The 20,291-nt window shown below is 47.5% G+C and overlaps 1 protein-coding gene across 1 annotated transcript in view; it reads right to left on the bottom strand.

Annotated features, from left to right (window-relative positions):
* The window catches only part of LOC147709815 (uncharacterized), a 1,100,435-nt gene that overhangs the window by 472,814 nt on the left and 607,330 nt on the right, over positions 1-20,291 (bottom strand). The window lies entirely within an intron of this gene.

The following is a 20,291-nucleotide window of genomic DNA, read 5'->3' as shown; positions in this document are numbered from 1 at the left end:
CTCTGTACATACTACTGATCAGGCAGTGGTATGTGCATGCAACTCTGTACATACTACTGATCAGGCAGTGGTATGTGCATGCTACTACTGATCAGGCAGTGGTATGTGCATGCGCCTCCGTACATACTACTGATCAGGCAGTGGTATGTGCATGCGACTCAGTCAATACGACCGATCAGGCAGTGGTATGTGCATGCGACTCTGTACTTATTACTGATCAGGCAGTGGTATGTGCATGCGACTCCATACATACTACTGATCAGGCAGTGGTATGTGCATGCGACTCCGTACATACTACTGATCAGGCAGAGTGGTACTTGCATGCGACTCCGTACATATACTGATCAGGCAGTGGTATGTGCATGCGACTCCGTACATACTACTGATCAGGCAGTGGTATGTGCATGCGACTCCTTACATACTACTGATCAGGCAGTGGTATGTGCATGCGACTCTGTACACACTACTGATCAGGCAGAGGTATGTGCATGCGACTCCGTACATACTACTGATCAGGCAGTGGTATGTGCATGCGACTCCGTACATACTACTGATCAGGCAGTGGTATGTGCATGCGACTCCGTACATACAACTGATCAGGCAGTGGTATGTGCATTCGACTCTGTACATATTACTGATCAGGCAGTGGTATGTGCATGCGACTCTGTACATACTACTGATCAGGCAGTGGTATGTGCATGCGACTCCGTACACTACTAATCAGGCAGAGTGGTACTTGCATGCGACTCCGTACATATACTGATCAGGCAGTGGTATGTGCATGCAACTCCATACATACTACTGATCAGGCAGTGGTATGTGCATGCGACTCCGTACATATTACTGATCAGGCAGTGGTATGTGCATGTGACTCAGTCAATACGACCGATCAGGCAGTGGTATGTGCATGCGACTCTGTACATATTACTGATCAGGCAGTGGTATGTGCATGCGACTCCATACATACTACTGATCAGGCAGTGGTATGTGCATGTGACTGTACATACTACTGATCAGGCAGTGGTATGTGCATGCGACTACATACTACTGATCAGGCAGTGGTATGTGCATGCAACTCTGTACATACTACTGATCAGGCAGTGGTATGTGCATGCGACTCTGTACATACTACTGATCAGGCAGGGGTATGTGCATGCGACTCTGTACATATTACTGATCAGGCAGTGGTATGTGCATGCGACTCCATACATACTACTGATCAGGCAGTGGTATGTGCATGCGACTCTGTACATACTACTGATCAGGTAGAGTGGTACTTGCATGCGACTCCGTACATATACTGATCAGGCAGTGGTATGTGCATGCAACTCCATACATACTACTGATCAGGCAGTGGTATGTGCATGCGACTCCGTACATACTACTGATCAGGCAGTGGTATGTGCATGCTACTCTGTACATACTACTGATCAGGCAGTGGTATGTGCATGTGACTGTACATACTACTGATCAGGCAGTGGTATGTGCATGCGACTCTACATACTACTGATCAGGCAGTGGTATGTGCATGCGACTCTGTACATACTACTGATCAGGCAGTGGTATGTGCATGCGACTCCGTACATACTACTGATAAGGCAGTTGTACGTGCATGCGACTCCATACATACTACTGATCAGGCAGTGGTATGTGCATGTGACTGTACATACTACTGATCAAGCAGTGGTATGTGCATGTGACTGTACATACTACTGATCAGGCAGTGGTATGTGCATGTGACTGTGACTGTACATACTACTGATCAGGCAGTGGTATGTGCATGCAACTCCGTACATACTACTGATCAGGCAGTGGTATGTGCATCTGAGTCCGTGCATACTACTGATCAGGCAGTGGTATGTGCATGCGACTCTGTACATACGACTGATCAGGCAGTGGTATGTGCATGCGACTCTGTACATACGACTGATCAGGCAGTGGTATGTGCATGCGACTCTGTACATACTACTGATCAGGCAGTGGTATGTGCATGCAACTCTGTACATACTACTGATCAGGCAGTGGTATGTGCATGCTACTACTGATCAGGCAGTGGTATGTGCATGCGACTCTGTACATACTACTGATCAGGCAGTGGTATGTGCATGCGACTCAGTCAATACGACCGATCAGGCAGTGGTATGTGCATGCGACTCTGTACATATTACTGATCAGGCAGTGGTATGTGCATGCGACTCCATACATACTACTGATCAGGCAGTGGTATGTGCATGCGACTCTGTACACACTACTGATCAGGCAGAGGTATGTGCATGCGACTCCGTACATACTACTGATCAGGCAGAGTGGTACTTGCATGCGACTCCGTACATATACTGATCAGGCAGTGGTATGTGCATGCAACTCCATACATACTACTGATCAGGCAGTGGTATGTGCATGCGACTCCGTACATACTACAGATCAGGCAGTGGTATGTGCATGCGACTCTGTACACACTACTGATCAGGCAGAGGTATGTGCATGCGACTCCGTACATACTACTGATCAGGCAGTGGTATGTGCATGCGACTCCGTACATACTACTGATCAGGCAGTGGTATGTGCATGCGACTCTGTACATATTACTGATCAGGCAGTGGTATGTGCATGCGACTCTGTACATACTACTGATCAGGCAGTGGTATGTGCATGCGACTCCGTACACTACTAATCAGGCAGAGTGGTACTTGCATGCGACTCCGTACATATACTGATCAGGCAGTGGTATGTGCATGCAACTCCATACATACTACTGATCAGGCAGTGGTATGTGCATGCGACTCCGTACATATTACTGATCAGGCAGTGGTATGTGCATGTGACTCAGTCAATACGACCGATCAGGCAGTGGTATGTGCATGCGACTCCATACATACTACTGATCAGGCAGTGGTATGTGCATGTGACTGTACATACTACTGATCAGGCAGTGGTATGTGCATGCGACTACATACTACTGATCAGGCAGTGGTATGTGCATGCAACTCTGTACATACTACTGATCAGGCAGTGGTATGTGCATGCGACTCCATACATACTACTGATCAGGCAGTGGTATGTGCATGTGACTGTACATACTACTGATCAGGCAGTGGTATGTGCATGCGACTACATACTACTGATCAGGCAGTGGTATGTGCATGCAACTCTGTACATACTACTGATCAGGCAGTGGTATGTGCATGCGACTCTGTACATACTACTGATCAGGCAGGGGTATGTGCATGCGACTCTGTACATATTACTGATCAGGCAGTGGTATGTGCATGCGACTCCATACATACTACTGATCAGGCAGTGGTATGTGCATGCGACTCCGTACATACTACTGATCAGGCAGAGTGGTACTTGCATGCGACTCCGTACATATACTGATCAGGCAGTGGTATGTGCATGCAACTCCATACATACTACTGATCAGGCAGTGGTATGTGCATGCGACTCCGTACATACTACTGATCAGGCAGTGGTATGTGCATGCTACTCTGTACATACTACTGATCAGGCAGTGGTATGTGCATGCGACTCTGTACATACTACTGATCAGGCAGTGTAATGTGCATGCAACTCTGTACATATTACTGATCAGGCAGTGGTATGTGCATGCGACGCAGTGGTATGTGCATGCAACTCTGTATATACTACTGATGAGGCAGTGGTATGTGCATGTGACTGTACATACTACTGATCAGGCAGTGGTATGTGCATGCGACTCTACATACTACTGATCAGGCAGTGGTATGTGCATGCGACTCTGTACATACTACTGATCAGGCAGTGGTATGTGCATGCAACTCCGTACATACTACTGATAAGGCAGTTGTACGTGCATGCGACTCCATACATACTACTGATCAGGCAGTGGTATGTGCATGTGACTGTACATACTACTGATCAAGCAGTGGTATGTGCATGTGACTGTGCATACTACTGATCAGGCAGTGGTATGTGCATGTGACTGTGACTGTACATACTACTGATCAGGCAGTGGTATGTGCATGCAACTCCGTACATACTACTGATCAGGCAGTGGTATGTGCATGCAAGTCCGTGCATACTACTGATCAGGCAGTGGTATGTGCATGCGACTCTGTACATACGACTGATCAGGCAGTGGTATGTGCATGCGACTCTGTACATACGACTGATCAGGCAGTGGTATGTGCATGCGACTCTGTACATACTACTGATCAGGCAGTGGTATGTGCATGCGACTCTGTACACACTACTGATCAGGCAGTGGTATGTGCATGCGACTCCGTACATACTACTAATCAGGCAGAGTGGTACTTGCATGCGACTCCGTACATATACTGATCAGGCAGTGGTATGTGCATGCAACTCCATACATACTACTGATCAGGCAGTGGTATGTGCATGCGACTCCGTACATACTACTGATCAGGCAGTGGTATGTGCATGCGACTCTGTACATATTACTGATCAGGCAGTGGTATGTGCATGCGACTCCATACATACTACTGATCAGGCAGTGGTATGTGCATGTGACTGTACATACTACTGATCAGGCAGTGGTATGTGCATGCGACTACATACTACTGATCAGGCAGTGGTATGTGCATGCGACTCTGTACATACTACTGATCAGGCAGTGGAATGTGCATGCGACTCTGTACATACTACTGATCAGGCAGTGGTATGTGCATGCGACTCTGTACACACTACTGATCAGGCAGTGGTATGTGCATGCGACTCCGTACATACTACTGATCAGGCAGAGTGGTACTTGCATACGACTCCGTACATATACTGATCAGGCAGTGGTATGTGCATGCAACTCCATACATACTACTGATCAGGCAGTGGTATGTGCATGCAACTCCGTACATATTACTGATCAGGCAGTGGTATGTGCATGTGACTCAGTCAATACGACCGATCAGGCAGTGGTATGTGCATGCGACTCTGTACATATTACTGATCAGGCAGTGGTATGTGCATGCGACTCCATACATACTACTGATCAGGCAGTGGTATGTGCATGTGACTGTACATACTACTGATCAGGCAGTGGTATGTGCATGCGACTACATACTACTGATCAGGCAGTGGTATGTGCATGCGACTCTGTACATACTACTGATCAGGCAGTGGTATGTGCATGCGACTCCATACATACTACTGATCAGGCAGGGGTATGTGCATGCGACTCTGTACATATTACTGATCAGGCAGTGGTATGTGCATGCGACTCTGTACATACTACTGATCAGGAAGTGGTATGTGCATGCGACTCCATACATACTACTGATCAGGCAGTGGTATGTGCATGCGACTCCGTACATACTACTGATCAGGCAGAGTGGTACTTGCATGCGACACCGTACATATACTGATCAGGCAGTGGTATGTGCATGCAACTCCATACATACTACTGATCAGGCAGTGGTATGTGCATGCGACTCCGTACATACTACTGATCAGGCAGTGGTATGTGCATGCAACTCTGTACATACTACTGATCAGGCAGTGGTATGTGCATGCAACTCTGTACATATTACTGATCAGGCACTGGTATGTGCATGCGACGCAGTGGTATGTGCATGCAACTCTGTATATACTACTGATGAGGCAGTGGTATGTGCATGTGACTGTACATACTACTGATCAGGCAGTGGTATGTGCATGCGACTCTACATACTACTGATCAGGCAGTGGTATGTGCATGCGACTCTGTACATACTACTGATCAGGCAGTGGTATGTGCATGCGACTCCGTACATACTACTGATAAGGCAGTTGTACGTGCATGCGACTCCATACATACTACTGATCAGGCAGTGGTATGTGCATGTGACTGTACATACTACTGATCAAGCAGTGGTATGTGCATGTGACTGTACATACTACTGATCAGGCAGTGGTATGTGCATGTGACTGTGACTGTACATACTACTGATCAGGCAGTGGTATGTGCATGCAACTCCGTACATACTACTGATCAGGCAGTGGTATGTGCATGCGAGTCCGTGCATACTACTGATCAGGCAGTGGTATGTGCATGCGACTCTGTACATACTACTGATCAGGCAGTGGTATGTGCATGCAACTCCGTACATACTACTGATCAGGCAGTGGTATGTGCATGCAAGTCCGTGCATACTACTGATCAGGCAGTGGTATGTGCATGCGACTCTGTATATACGACTGATCAGGCAGTGGTATGTGCATGCGACTCTGTACATACGACTGATCAGGCAGTGGTATGTGCATGCGACTCTGTACATACTACTGATCAGGCAGTGGTATGTGCATGCGACTCTGTACATATTACTGATCAGGCAGTGGTATGTGCATGCGACTCCATACATACTACTGATCAGGCAGTGGTATGTGCATGTGACTGTACATACTACTGATCAGGCAGTGGTATGTGCATGCGACTACATACTACTGATCAGGCAGTGGTATGTGCATGCGACTCTGTACATACTACTGATCAGGCAATGGTATGTGCATGCGACTCTGTACATACTACTGATCAGGCAGTGGTATGTGCATGCGACTCTGTACACACTACTGATCAGGCAGTGGTATGTGCATGCGACTCCGTACATACTACTGATCAGGCAGAGTGGTACTTGCATGCGACTCTGTACATATACTGATCAGGCAGTGGTATGTGCATGCAACTCCATACATACTACTGATCAGGCAGTGGTATGTGCATGCAACTCCGTACATATTACTGATCAGGCAGTGGTATGTGCATGTGACTCAGTCAATACGACCGATCAGGCAGTGGTATGTGCATGCGACTCCTTACATATTACTGATCAGGCAGTGGTATGTGCATGCGACTCCATACATACTACTGATCAGGCAGTGGTATGTGCATGTGACTGTACATACTACTGATCAGGCAGTGGTATGTGCATGCGACTACATACTACTGATCAGGCAGTGGTATGTGCATGCGACTCTGTACATACTACTGATCAGGCAGTGGTATGTGCATGCGACTCTGTACATACTACTGATCAGGCAGGGGTATGTGCATGCGACTCTGTACATATTACTGATCAGGCAGTGGTATGTGCATGCGACTCTGTACACACTACTGATCAGGCAGTGGTATGTGCATGCGACTCCATACATACTACTGATCAGGCAGTGGTATGTGCATGCGACTCCGTACATACTACTGATCAGGCAGTGGTATGTGCATGCAACTCCGTACATATTACTGATCAGGCAGTGGTATGTGCATGCGACTCTACATACTACTGATCAGGCAGTGGTATGTGCATGCGACTCTGTACATACTACTGATCAGGCAGTGGTATGTGCATGCGACTCCGTACATACTACTGATAAGGCAGTTGTACGTGCATGCGACTCCATACATACTACTGATCAGGCAGTGGTATGTGCATGTGACTGTACATACTACTGATCAAGCAGTGGTATGTGCATGTGACTGTACATACTACTGATCAGGCAGTGGTATGTGCATGTGACTGTGACTGTACATACTACTGATCAGGCAGTGGTATGTGCATGCAACTCCGTACATACTACTGATCAGGCAGTGGTATGTGCATCTGAGTCCGTGCATACTACTGATCAGGCAGTGGTATGTGCATGCGACTCTGTACATACGACTGATCAGGCAGTGGTATGTGCATGCGACTCTGTACATACGACTGATCAGGCAGTGGTATGTGCATGCGACTCTGTACATACTACTGATCAGGCAGTGGTATGTGCATGCAACTCTGTACATACTACTGATCAGGCAGTGGTATGTGCATGCGACTCAGTCAATACGACCGATCAGGCAGTGGTATGTGCATGCGACTCTGTACATATTACTGATCAGGCAGTGGTATGTGCATGCGACTCCATACATACTACTGATCAGGCAGTGGTATGTGCATGCGACTCTGTACACACTACTGATCAGGCAGAGGTATGTGCATGCGACTCCGTACATACTACTGATCAGGCAGAGTGGTACTTGCATGCGACTCCGTACATATACTGATCAGGCAGTGGTATGTGCATGCAACTCCATACATACTACTGATCAGGCAGTGGTATGTGCATGCGACTCTGTACACACTACTGATCAGGCAGAGGTATGTGCATGCGACTCCGTACATACTACTGATCAGGCAGTGGTATGTGCATGCGACTCCGTACATACTACTGATCAGGCAGTGGTATGTGCATGCGACTCCGTACATACAACTGATCAGGCAGTGGTATGTGCATGCGACTCTGTACATATTACTGATCAGGCAGTGGTATGTGCATGCGACTCTGTACATACTACTGATCAGGCAGTGGTATGTGCATGCGACTCCGTACACTACTAATCAGGCAGAGTGGTACTTGCATGCGACTCCGTACATATACTGATCAGGCAGTGGTATGTGCATGCAACTCCATACATACTACTGATCAGGCAGTGGTATGTGCATGCGACTCCGTACATATTACTGATCAGGCAGTGGTATGTGCATGTGACTCAGTCAATACGACCGATCAGGCAGTGGTATGTGCATGCGACTCCATACATACTACTGATCAGGCAGTGGTATGTGCATGTGACTGTACATACTACTGATCAGGCAGTGGTATGTGCATGCGACTACATACTACTGATCAGGCAGTGGTATGTGCATGCAACTCTGTACATACTACTGATCAGGCAGTGGTATGTGCATGCGACTCTGTACATACTACTGATCAGGCAGGGGTATGTGCATGCGACTCTGTACATATTACTGATCAGGCAGTGGTATGTGCATGCGACTCCATACATACTACTGATCAGGCAGTGGTATGTGCATGCGACTCCGTACATACTACTGATCAGGCAGAGTGGTACTTGCATGCGACTCCGTACATATACTGATCAGGCAGTGGTATGTGCATGCAACTCCATACATACTACTGATCAGGCAGTGGTATGTGCATGCGACTCCGTACATACTACTGATCAGGCAGTGGTATGTGCATCCTACTCTGTACATACTACTGATCAGGCAGTGGTATGTGCATGCGACTCTGTACATACTACTGATCAGGCAGTGTAATGTGCATGCAACTCTGTACATATTACTGATCAGGCAGTGGTATGTGCATGCGACGCAGTGGTATGTGCATGCAACTCTGTATATACTACTGATGAGGCAGTGGTATGTGCATGTGACTGTACATACTACTGATCAGGCAGTGGTATGTGCATGCGACTCTACATACTACTGATCAGGTAGTGGTATGTGCATGCGACTCTGTACATACTACTGATCAGGCAGTGGTATGTGCATGCAACTCCGTACATACTACTGATAAGGCAGTTGTACGTGCATGCGACTCCATACATACTACTGATCAGGCAGTGGTATGTGCATGTGACTGTACATACTACTGATCAAGCAGTGGTATGTGCATGTGACTGTGCATACTACTGATCAGGCAGTGGTATGTGCATGTGACTGTGACTGTACATACTACTGATCAGGCAGTGGTATGTGCATGCAACTCCGTACATACTACTGATCAGGCAGTGGTATGTGCATGCGAGTCCGTGCATACTACTGATCAGGCAGTGGTATGTGCATGCGACTCTGTACATACGACTGATCAGGCAGTGGTATGTGCATGCGACTCTGTACATACGACTGATCAGGCAGTGGTATGTGCATGCGACTCTGTACATACTACTGATCAGGCAGTGGTATGTGCATGCGACTCTGTACACACTACTGATCAGGCAGTGGTATGTGCATGCGACTCCGTACATACTACTAATCAGGCAGAGTGGTACTTGCATGCGACTCCGTACATATACTGATCAGGCAGTGGTATGTGCATGCAACTCCATACATACTACTGATCAGGCAGTGGTATGTGCATGCGACTCCGTACATACTACTGATCAGGCAGTGGTATGTGCATGCGACTCTGTACATATTACTGATCAGGCAGTGGTATGTGCATGCGACTCCATACATACTACTGATCAGGCAGTGGTATGTGCATGTGACTGTACATACTACTGATCAGGCAGTGGTATGTGCATGCGACTACATACTACTGATCAGGCAGTGGTATGTGCATGCGACTCTGTACATACTACTGATCAGGCAGTGGAATGTGCATGCGACTCTGTACATACTACTGATCAGGCAGTGGTATGTGCATGCGACTCTGTACACACTACTGATCAGGCAGTGGTATGTGCATGCGACTCCGTACATACTACTGATCAGGCAGAGTGGTACTTGCATACGACTCCGTACATATACTGATCAGGCAGTGGTATGTGCATGCAACTCCATACATACTACTGATCAGGCAGTGGTATGTGCATGCAACTCCGTACATATTACTGATCAGGCAGTGGTATGTGCATGTGACTCAGTCAATACGACCGATCAGGCAGTGGTATGTGCATGCGACTCTGTACATATTACTGATCAGGCAGTGGTATGTGCATGCGACTCCATACATACTACTGATCAGGCAGTGGTATGTGCATGTGACTGTACATACTACTGATCAGGCAGTGGTATGTGCATGCGACTACATACTACTGATCAGGCAGTGGTATGTGCATGCGACTCTGTACATACTACTGATCAGGCAGTGGTATGTGCATGCGACTCTGTACATACTACTGATCAGGCAGGGGTATGTGCATGCGACTCTGTACATATTACTGATCAGGCAGTGGTATGTGCATGCGACTCTGTACATACTACTGATCAGGAAGTGGTATGTGCATGCGACTCCATACATACTACTGATCAGGCAGTGGTATGTGCATGCGACTCCGTACATACTACTGATCAGGCAGAGTGGTACTTGCATGCGACACCGTACATATACTGATCAGGCAGTGGTATGTGCATGCAACTCCATACATACTACTGATCAGGCAGTGGTATGTGCATGCGACTCCGTACATACTACTGATCAGGCAGTGGTATGTGCATGCAACTCTGTACATACTACTGATCAGGCAGTGGTATGTGCATGCAACTCTGTACATATTACTGATCAGGCACTGGTATGTGCATGCGACGCAGTGGTATGTGCATGCAACTCTGTATATACTACTGATGAGGCAGTGGTATGTGCATGTGACTGTACATACTACTGATCAGGCAGTGGTATGTGCATGCGACTCTACATACTACTGATCAGGCAGTGGTATGTGCATGCGACTCTGTACATACTACTGATCAGGCAGTGGTATGTGCATGCGACTCCGTACATACTACTGATAAGGCAGTTGTACGTGCATGCGACTCCATACATACTACTGATCAGGCAGTGGTATGTGCATGTGACTGTACATACTACTGATCAAGCAGTGGTATGTGCATGTGACTGTACATACTACTGATCAGGCAGTGGTATGTGCATGTGACTGTACATACTACTGATCAGGCAGTGGTATGTGCATGTGACTGTGACTGTACATACTACTGATCAGGCAGTGGTATGTGCATGCAACTCCGTACATACTACTGATCAGGCAGTGGTATGTGCATGCGAGTCCGTGCATACTACTGATCAGGCAGTGGTATGTGCATGCGACTCTGTACATACTACTGATCAGGCAGTGGTGTGTGCATGCAACTCCGTACATACTACTGATCAGGCAGTGGTATGTGCATGCAAGTCCGTGCATACTACTGATCAGGCAGTGGTATGTGCATGCGACTCTGTATATACGACTGATCAGGCAGTGGTATGTGCATGCGACTCTGTACATACGACTGATCAGGCAGTGGTATGTGCATGCGACTCTGTACATACTACTGATCAGGCAGTGGTATGTGCATGCGACTCTGTACATATTACTGATCAGGCAGTGGTATGTGCATGCGACTCCATACATACTACTGATCAGGCAGTGGTATGTGCATGTGACTGTACATACTACTGATCAGGCAGTGGTATGTGCATGCGACTACATACTACTGATCAGGCAGTGGTATGTGCATGCGACTCTGTACATACTACTGATCAGGCAATGGTATGTGCATGCGACTCTGTACATACTACTGATCAGGCAGTGGTATGTGCATGCGACTCTGTACACACTACTGATCAGGCAGTGGTATGTGCATGCGACTCCGTACATACTACTGATCAGGCAGAGTGGTACTTGCATGCGACTCTGTACATATACTGATCAGGCAGTGGTATGTGCATGCAACTCCATACATACTACTGATCAGGCAGTGGTATGTGCATGCAACTCCGTACATATTACTGATCAGGCAGTGGTATGTGCATGTGACTCTGTACATATTACTGATCAGGCAGTGGTATGTGCATGCGACTCCATACATACTACTGATCAGGCAGTGGTATGTGCATGTGACTGTACATACTACTGATCAGGCAGTGGTATGTGCATGCGACTACATACTACTGATCAGGCAGTGGTATGTGCATGCGACTCTGTACATACTACTGATCAGGCAGTGGTATGTGCATGCGACTCTGTACATACTACTGATCAGGCAGGGGTATGTGCATGCGACTCTGTACATATTACTGATCAGGCAGTGGTATGTGCATGCGACTCTGTACACACTACTGATCAGGCAGTGGTATGTGCATGCGACTCCATACATACTACTGATCAGGCAGTGGTATGTGCATGCGACTCCGTACATACTACTGATCAGGCAGTGGTATGTGCATGCAACTCCGTACATATTACTGATCAGGCAGTGGTATGTGCATGTGACTCAGTCAATACGACCGATCAGGCAGTGGTATGTGCATGCGACTCTGTACATATTACTGATCAGGCAGTGGTATGTGCATGCGACTCCATACATACTACTGATCAGGCAGTGGTATGTGCATGTGACTGTACATACTACTGATCAGGCAGTGGTATGTGCATGCGACTACATACTACTGATCAGGCAGTGGTATGTGCATGCGACTCTGTACATACTACTGATCAGGCAGTGGTATGTGCATGCGACTCTGTACATACTACTGATCAGGCAGGGGTATGTGCATGCGACTCTGTACATATTACTGATCAGGCAGTGGTATGTGCATGCGACTCTGTACACACTACTGATCAGGCAGTGGTATGTGCATGCGACTCCATACATACTACTGATCAGGCAGTGGTATGTGCATGCAACTCTGTACATACTACTGATCAGGCAGTGGTATGTGCATGCAACTCTGTACATATTACTGATCAGGCAGTGGTATGTGCATGCAACTCTGTACATACCACTGATCAGGCAGTGGTATGTGCATGCAACTCTGTACATATTACTGATCAGGCAGTGGTATGTGCATGCGACGCAGTGGTATGTGCATGCAACTCTGTATATACTACTGATGAGGCAGTGGTATGTGCATGTGACTGTACATACTACTGATCAGGCAGTGGTATATGCATGCGACTCTACATACTACTGATCAGGCAGTGGTATGTGCATGCGACTCCGTACATACTACTGATAAGGCAGTTGTACGTGCATGCGACTCCATACATACTACTGATCAGGCAGTGGTATGTGCATGTGACTGTACATACTACTGATCAAGAAGTGGTATGTGCATGTGACTGTACATACTACTGATCAGGCAGTGGTATGTGCATGTGACTGTACATACTACTGATCAGGCAGTGGTATGTGCATGCAACTCCGTATATACTACTGATCAGGCAGTGGTATGTGCATGCAAGTCCGTGCATACTACTGATCAGGCAGTGGTATGTGCATGCGACTCTGTACATACGACTGATCAGGCAGTGGTATGTGCATGCGACTCTGTACATACGACTGATCAGGCAGTGGTATGTGCATGCGACTCTGTACATACTACTGATCAGGCAGTGGTATGTGTATGCGACTCTGTACACACTACTGATCAGGCAGTGGTATGTGCATGCGACTCCGTACATACTACTAATCAGGCAGAGTGGTACTTGCATGCGACTCCGTACATATACTGATCAGGCAGTGGTATGTGCATGCAACTCCATACATACTACTGATCAGGCAGTGGTATGTGCATGCGACTCCCTACATACTACTGATCAGGCAGTGGTATGTGCATGCGACTCTGTACATATTACTGATCAGGCAGTGGTATGTGCATGCGACTCCATACATACTACTGATCAGGCAGTGGTATGTGCATGTGACTGTACATACTACTGATCAGGCAGTGGTATGTGCATGCGACTACATACTACTGATCAGGCAGTGGTATGTGCATGCGACTCTGTACATACTACTGATCAGGCAGTGGTATGTGCATGCGACTCTGTACACACTACTGATCAGGCAGTGGTATGTGCATGCGACTCCGTACATACTACTGATCAGGCAGAGTGGTACTTGCATGCGACTCCGTACATATACTGATCAGGCAGTGGTATGTGCATGCAACTCCATACATACTACTGATCAGGCAGTGGTATGTGCATGCAACTCCGTACATATTACTGATCAGGCAGTGGTATGTGCATGTGACTCAGTCAATACGACCGATCAGGCAGTGGTATGTGCATGCGACTCTGTACATATTACTGATCAGGCAGTGGTATGTGCATGCGACTCCATACATACTACTGATCAGGCAGTGGTATGTGCATGTGACTGTACATACTACTGATCAGGCAGTGGTATGTGCATGCGACTACATACTACTGATCAGGCAGTGGTATGTGCATGCGACTCTGTACATACTACTGATCAGGCAGTGGTATGTGCATGCGACTCCATACATACTACTGATCAGGCAGTGGTATGTGCATGCGACTCCGTACATACTACTGATCAGGCAGAGAGGTACTTGCATGCGACTCCGTACATATACTGATCAGGCAGTGGTATGTGCATGCGACTCCATACATACTACTGATCAGGCAGTGGTATGTGCATGTGACTGTACATACTACTGATCAGGCAGTGGTATGTGCATGCGACTACATACTACTGATCAGGCAGTGGTATGTGCATGCGACTCTGTACATACTACTGATCAGGCAGTGGTATGTGCATGCGACTCTGTACATACTACTGATCAGGCAGGGGTATGTGCATGCGACTCTGTACATATTACTGATCAGGCAGTGGTATGTGCATGCGACTCTGTACACACTACTGATCAGGCAGTGGTATGTGCATGCGACTCCATACATACTACTGATCAGGCAGTGGTATGTGCATGCAACTCTGTACATACTACTGATCAGGCAGTGGTATGTGCATGCAACTCTGTACATATTACTGATCAGGCAGTGGTATGTGCATGCAACTCTGTACATACCACTGATCAGGCAGTGGTATGTGCATGCAACTCTGTACATATTACTGATCAGGCAGTGGTATGTGCATGCGACGCTGTGGTATGTGCATGCAACTCTGTATATACTACTGATGAGGCAGTGGTATGTGCATGTGACTGTACATACTACTGATCAGGCAGTGGTATATGCATGCGACTCTACATACTACTGATCAGGCAGTGGTATGTGCATGCGACTCCGTACATACTACTGATAAGGCAGTTGTACGTGCATGCGACTCCATACATACTACTGATCAGGCAGTGGTATGTGCATGTGACTGTACATACTACTGATCAAGAAGTGGTATGTGCATGTGACTGTACATACTACTGATCAGGCAGTGGTATGTGCATGTGACTGTGACTGTACATACTACTGATCAGGCAGTGGTATGTGCATGCAACTCCGTATATACTACTGATCAGGCAGTGGTATGTGCATGCAAGTCTGTGCATACTACTGATCAGGCAGTGGTATGTGCATGCGACTCTGTACATACGACTGATCAGGCAGTGGTATGTGCATGCGACTCTGTACATATGACTGATCAGGCAGTGGTATGTGCATGCGACTCTGTACATACTACTGATCAGGCAGTGGTATGTGCATGCGACTCTGTACACACTACTGATCAGGCAGTGGTATGTGCATGCGACTCCGTACATACTACTAATCAGGCAGAGTGGTACTTGCATGCGACTCCGTACATATACTGATCAGGCAGTGGTATGTGCATGCAACTCCATACATACTACTGATCAGGCAGTGGTATGTGCATGTGACTCCCTACATACTACTGATCAGGCAGTGGTATGTGCATGCGACTCTGTACATATTACTGATCAGGCAGTGGTATGTGCATGCGACTCCATACATACTACTGATCAGGCAGTGGTATGTGCATGTGACTGTACATACTACTGATCAGGCAGTGGTATGTGCATGCGACTACATACTACTGATCAGGCAGTGGTATGTGCATGCGACTCTGTACATACTACTGATCAGGCAGTGGTATGTGCATGCGACTCTGTACACACTACTGATCAGGCAGAGTGGTACTTGCATGCGACTCCGTACATATACTGATCAGGCAGTGGTATGTGCATGCAACTCCATACATACTACTGATCAGGCAGTGGTATGTGCATGCGACTCCGTACATACTACTGATCAGGCAGTGGTATTTGCATGCTACTCTGTACATACTACTGATCAGGCAGTGGTATGTGCATGTGACTGTACATACTACTGATCAGGCAGTGGTATGTGCATGCGACTCTACATACTACTGATCAGGCAGTGGTATGTGCATGCGACTCTGTACATACTACTGATCAGGCAGTGGTATGTGCATGCGACTCCGTACATACTACTGATAAGGCAGTTGTACGTGCATGCGACTCCATACTTACTACTGATCAGGCAGTGGTATGTGCATGTGACTGTACATACTACTGATCAAGCAGTGGTATGTGCATGTGACTGTACATACTACTGATCAGGCAGTGGTATGTGCATGTGACTGTGACTGTACATACTACTGATCAGGCAGTGGTATGTGCATGCAACTCCGTACATACTACTGATCAGGCAGTGGTATGTGCATCTGAGTCCGTGCATACTACTGATCAGGCAGTGGTATGTGCATGCGACTCTGTACATATGACTGATCAGGCAGTGGTATGTGCATGCGACTCTGTACATACGACTGATCAGGCAGTGGTATGTGCATGCGACTCTGTACATACTACTGATCAGGCAGTGGTATGTGCATGCAACTCTGTACATACTACTGATCAGGCAGTGGTATGTGCATGCTACTACTGATCAGGCAGTGGTATGTGCATGCGCCTCCGTACATACTACTGATCAGGCAGTGGTATGTGCATGCGACTCAGTCAATACGACCGATCAGGCAGTGGTATGTGCATGCGACTCTGTACATATTACTGATCAGGCAGTGGTATGTGCATGCGACTCCATACATACTACTGATCAGGCAGTGGTATGTGCATGCGACTCCGTACATACTACTGATCAGGCAGAGTGGTACTTGCATGCGACTCCGTACATACTACTGATCAGGCAGTGGTATGTGCATGCGACTCCGTACATACTACTGATCAGGCAGTGGTATGTGCATGCGACTCTGTACACACTACTGATCAGGCAGAGGTATGTGCATGCGACTCCGTACATACTACTGATCAGGCAGTGGTATGTGCATGCGACTCCGTACATACTACTGATCAGGCAGTGGTATGTGCATGCGACTCCGTACATACAACTGATCAGGCAGTGGTATGTGCATGCGACTCCGTACATACTACTGATCAGGCAGTGGTATGTGCATGCGACTCCGTGCATACTACTGATCAGGCAGTGGTATGTGCATGCGACTCTGTACACACTACTGATCAGGCAGAGGTATGTGCATGCGACTCCGTACATACTACTGATCAGGCAGTGGTATGTGCATGCGACTCCGTACATACTACTGATCAGGCAGTGGTATGTGCATGTGACTGTACATACTACTGATCAGGCAGTGGTATGTGCATGTGACTGTGACTGTACATACTACTGATCAGGCAGTGGTATGTGCATGCAACTCCGTACATATTACTGATCAGGCAGTGGTATGTGCATCTGAGTCCGTGCATACTACTGATCAGGCAGTGGTATGTGCATGCGACTCTGTACATACGACTGATCAGGCAGTGGTATGTGCATGCGACTCTGTACATACGACTGATCAGGCAGTGGTATGTGCATGCGACTCTGTACATACTACTGATCAGGCAGTGGTATGCGCATGCAACTCTGTACATACTACTGATCAGGCAGTGGTATGTGCATGCTACTACTGATCAGGCAGTGGTATGTGCATGCGCCTCCGTACATACTACTGATCAGGCAGTGGTATGTGCATGCGACTCAGTCAATACGACCGATCAGGCAGTGGTATGTGCATGCGACTCCATACATACTACTGATCAGGCAGTGGTATGTGCATGCGACTCCGTACATACTACTGATCAGGCAGAGTGGTACTTGCATGCGACTCCGTACATATACTGATCAGGCAGTGGTATGTGCATGCGACTCCGTACATACTACTGATCAGGCAGTGGTATGTGCATGCGACTCCGTACATACTACTGATCAGGCAGTGGTATGTGCATGCGACTCTGTACACACTACTGATCAGGCAGAGGTATGTGCATGCGACTCCGTACATACTACTGATCAGGCAGTGGTATGTGCATGCGACTCCGTACATACTACTGATCAGGCAGTGGTATGTGCATGCGACTCCGTACATACAACTGATCAGGCAGTGGTATGTGCATTCGACTCTGTACATATTACTGATCAGGCAGTGGTATGTGCATGCGACTCTGTACATACTACTGATCAGGCAGTGGTATGTGCATGCGACTCCGTACACTACTAATCAGGCAGAGTGGTACTTGCATGCGACTCCGTACATATACTGATCAGGCAGTGGTATGTGCATGCAACTCCATACATACTACTGATCAGGCAGTGGTATGTGCATGCGACTCCGTACATATTACTGATCAGGCAGTGGTATGTGCATGTGACTCAGTCAATACGACCGATCAGGCAGTGGTATGTGCATGCGACTCTGTACATATTACTGATCAGGCAGTGGTATGTGCATGCGACTCCATACATACTACTGATCAGGCAGTGGTATGTGCATGTGACTGTACATACTACTGATCAGGCAGTGGTATGTGCATGCGACTACATACTACTGATCAGGCAGTGGTATGTGCATGCAACTCTGTACATACTACTGATCAGGCAGTGGTATGTGCATGCGACTCTGTACATACTACTGATCAGGCAGGGGTATGTGCATGCGACTCTGTACATATTACTGATCAGGCAGTGGTATGTGCATGCGACTCCATACATACTACTGATCAGGCAGTGGTATGTGCATGCGACTCCGTACATACTACTGATCAGGCAGAGTGGTACTTGCATGCGACTCCGTACATATACTGATCAGGCAGTGGTATGTGCATGCAACTCCATACATACTACTGATCAGGCAGTGGTATGTGCATGCGACTCCGTACATACTACTGATCAGGCAGTGGTATGTGCATGCTACTCTGTACATACTACTGATCAGGCAGTGGTATGTGCATGTGACTGTACATACTACTGATCAGGCAGTGGTATGTGCATGCGACTCTACATACTACTGATCAGGCAGTGGTATGTGCATGCGACTCTGTACATACTACTAATAAGGCAGTTGTACGTGCATGCGACTCCATACATACTACTGATCAGGCAGTGGTATGTGCATGTGACTGTACATACTACTGATCAAGCAGTGGTATGTGCATGTGACTGTACATACTACTGATCAGGCAGTGGTATGTGCATGTGACTGTGACTGTACATACTACTGATCAGGCAGTGGTATGTGCATGCAACTCCGTACATACTACTGATCAGGCAGTGGTATGTGCATCTGAGTCCGTGCATACTACTGATCAGGCAGTGGTATGTGCATGCGACTCTGTACATACGACTGATCAGGCAGTGGTATGTGCATGCGACTCTGTACATACGACTGATCAGGCAGTGGTATGTGCATGCGACTCTGTACATACTACTGATCAGGCAGTGGTATGTGCATGCAACTCTGTACATACTACTGATCAGGCAGTGGTATGTGCATGCTACTACTGATCAGGCAGTGGTATGTGCATGCGACTCCGTACATACTACTGATCAGGCAGTGGTATGTGCATGCGACTCAGTCAATACGACCGATCAGGCAGTGGTATGTGCATGCGACTCCATACATACTACTGATCAGGCAGTGGTATGTGCATGCGACTCCGTACATACTACTGATCAGGCAGAGTGGTACTTGCATGCGACTCCGTACATATACTGATCAGGC

This window comes from Lissotriton vulgaris, chromosome 6, assembly GCF_964263255.1.
Source record: "Lissotriton vulgaris chromosome 6, aLisVul1.2, whole genome shotgun sequence".
Classification (NCBI taxonomy): domain Eukaryota; kingdom Metazoa; phylum Chordata; class Amphibia; order Caudata; family Salamandridae; genus Lissotriton; species Lissotriton vulgaris.
Note: the sequence above shows the minus strand (reverse complement) of the source record. Positions and strands in the feature narration are given on the sequence as shown.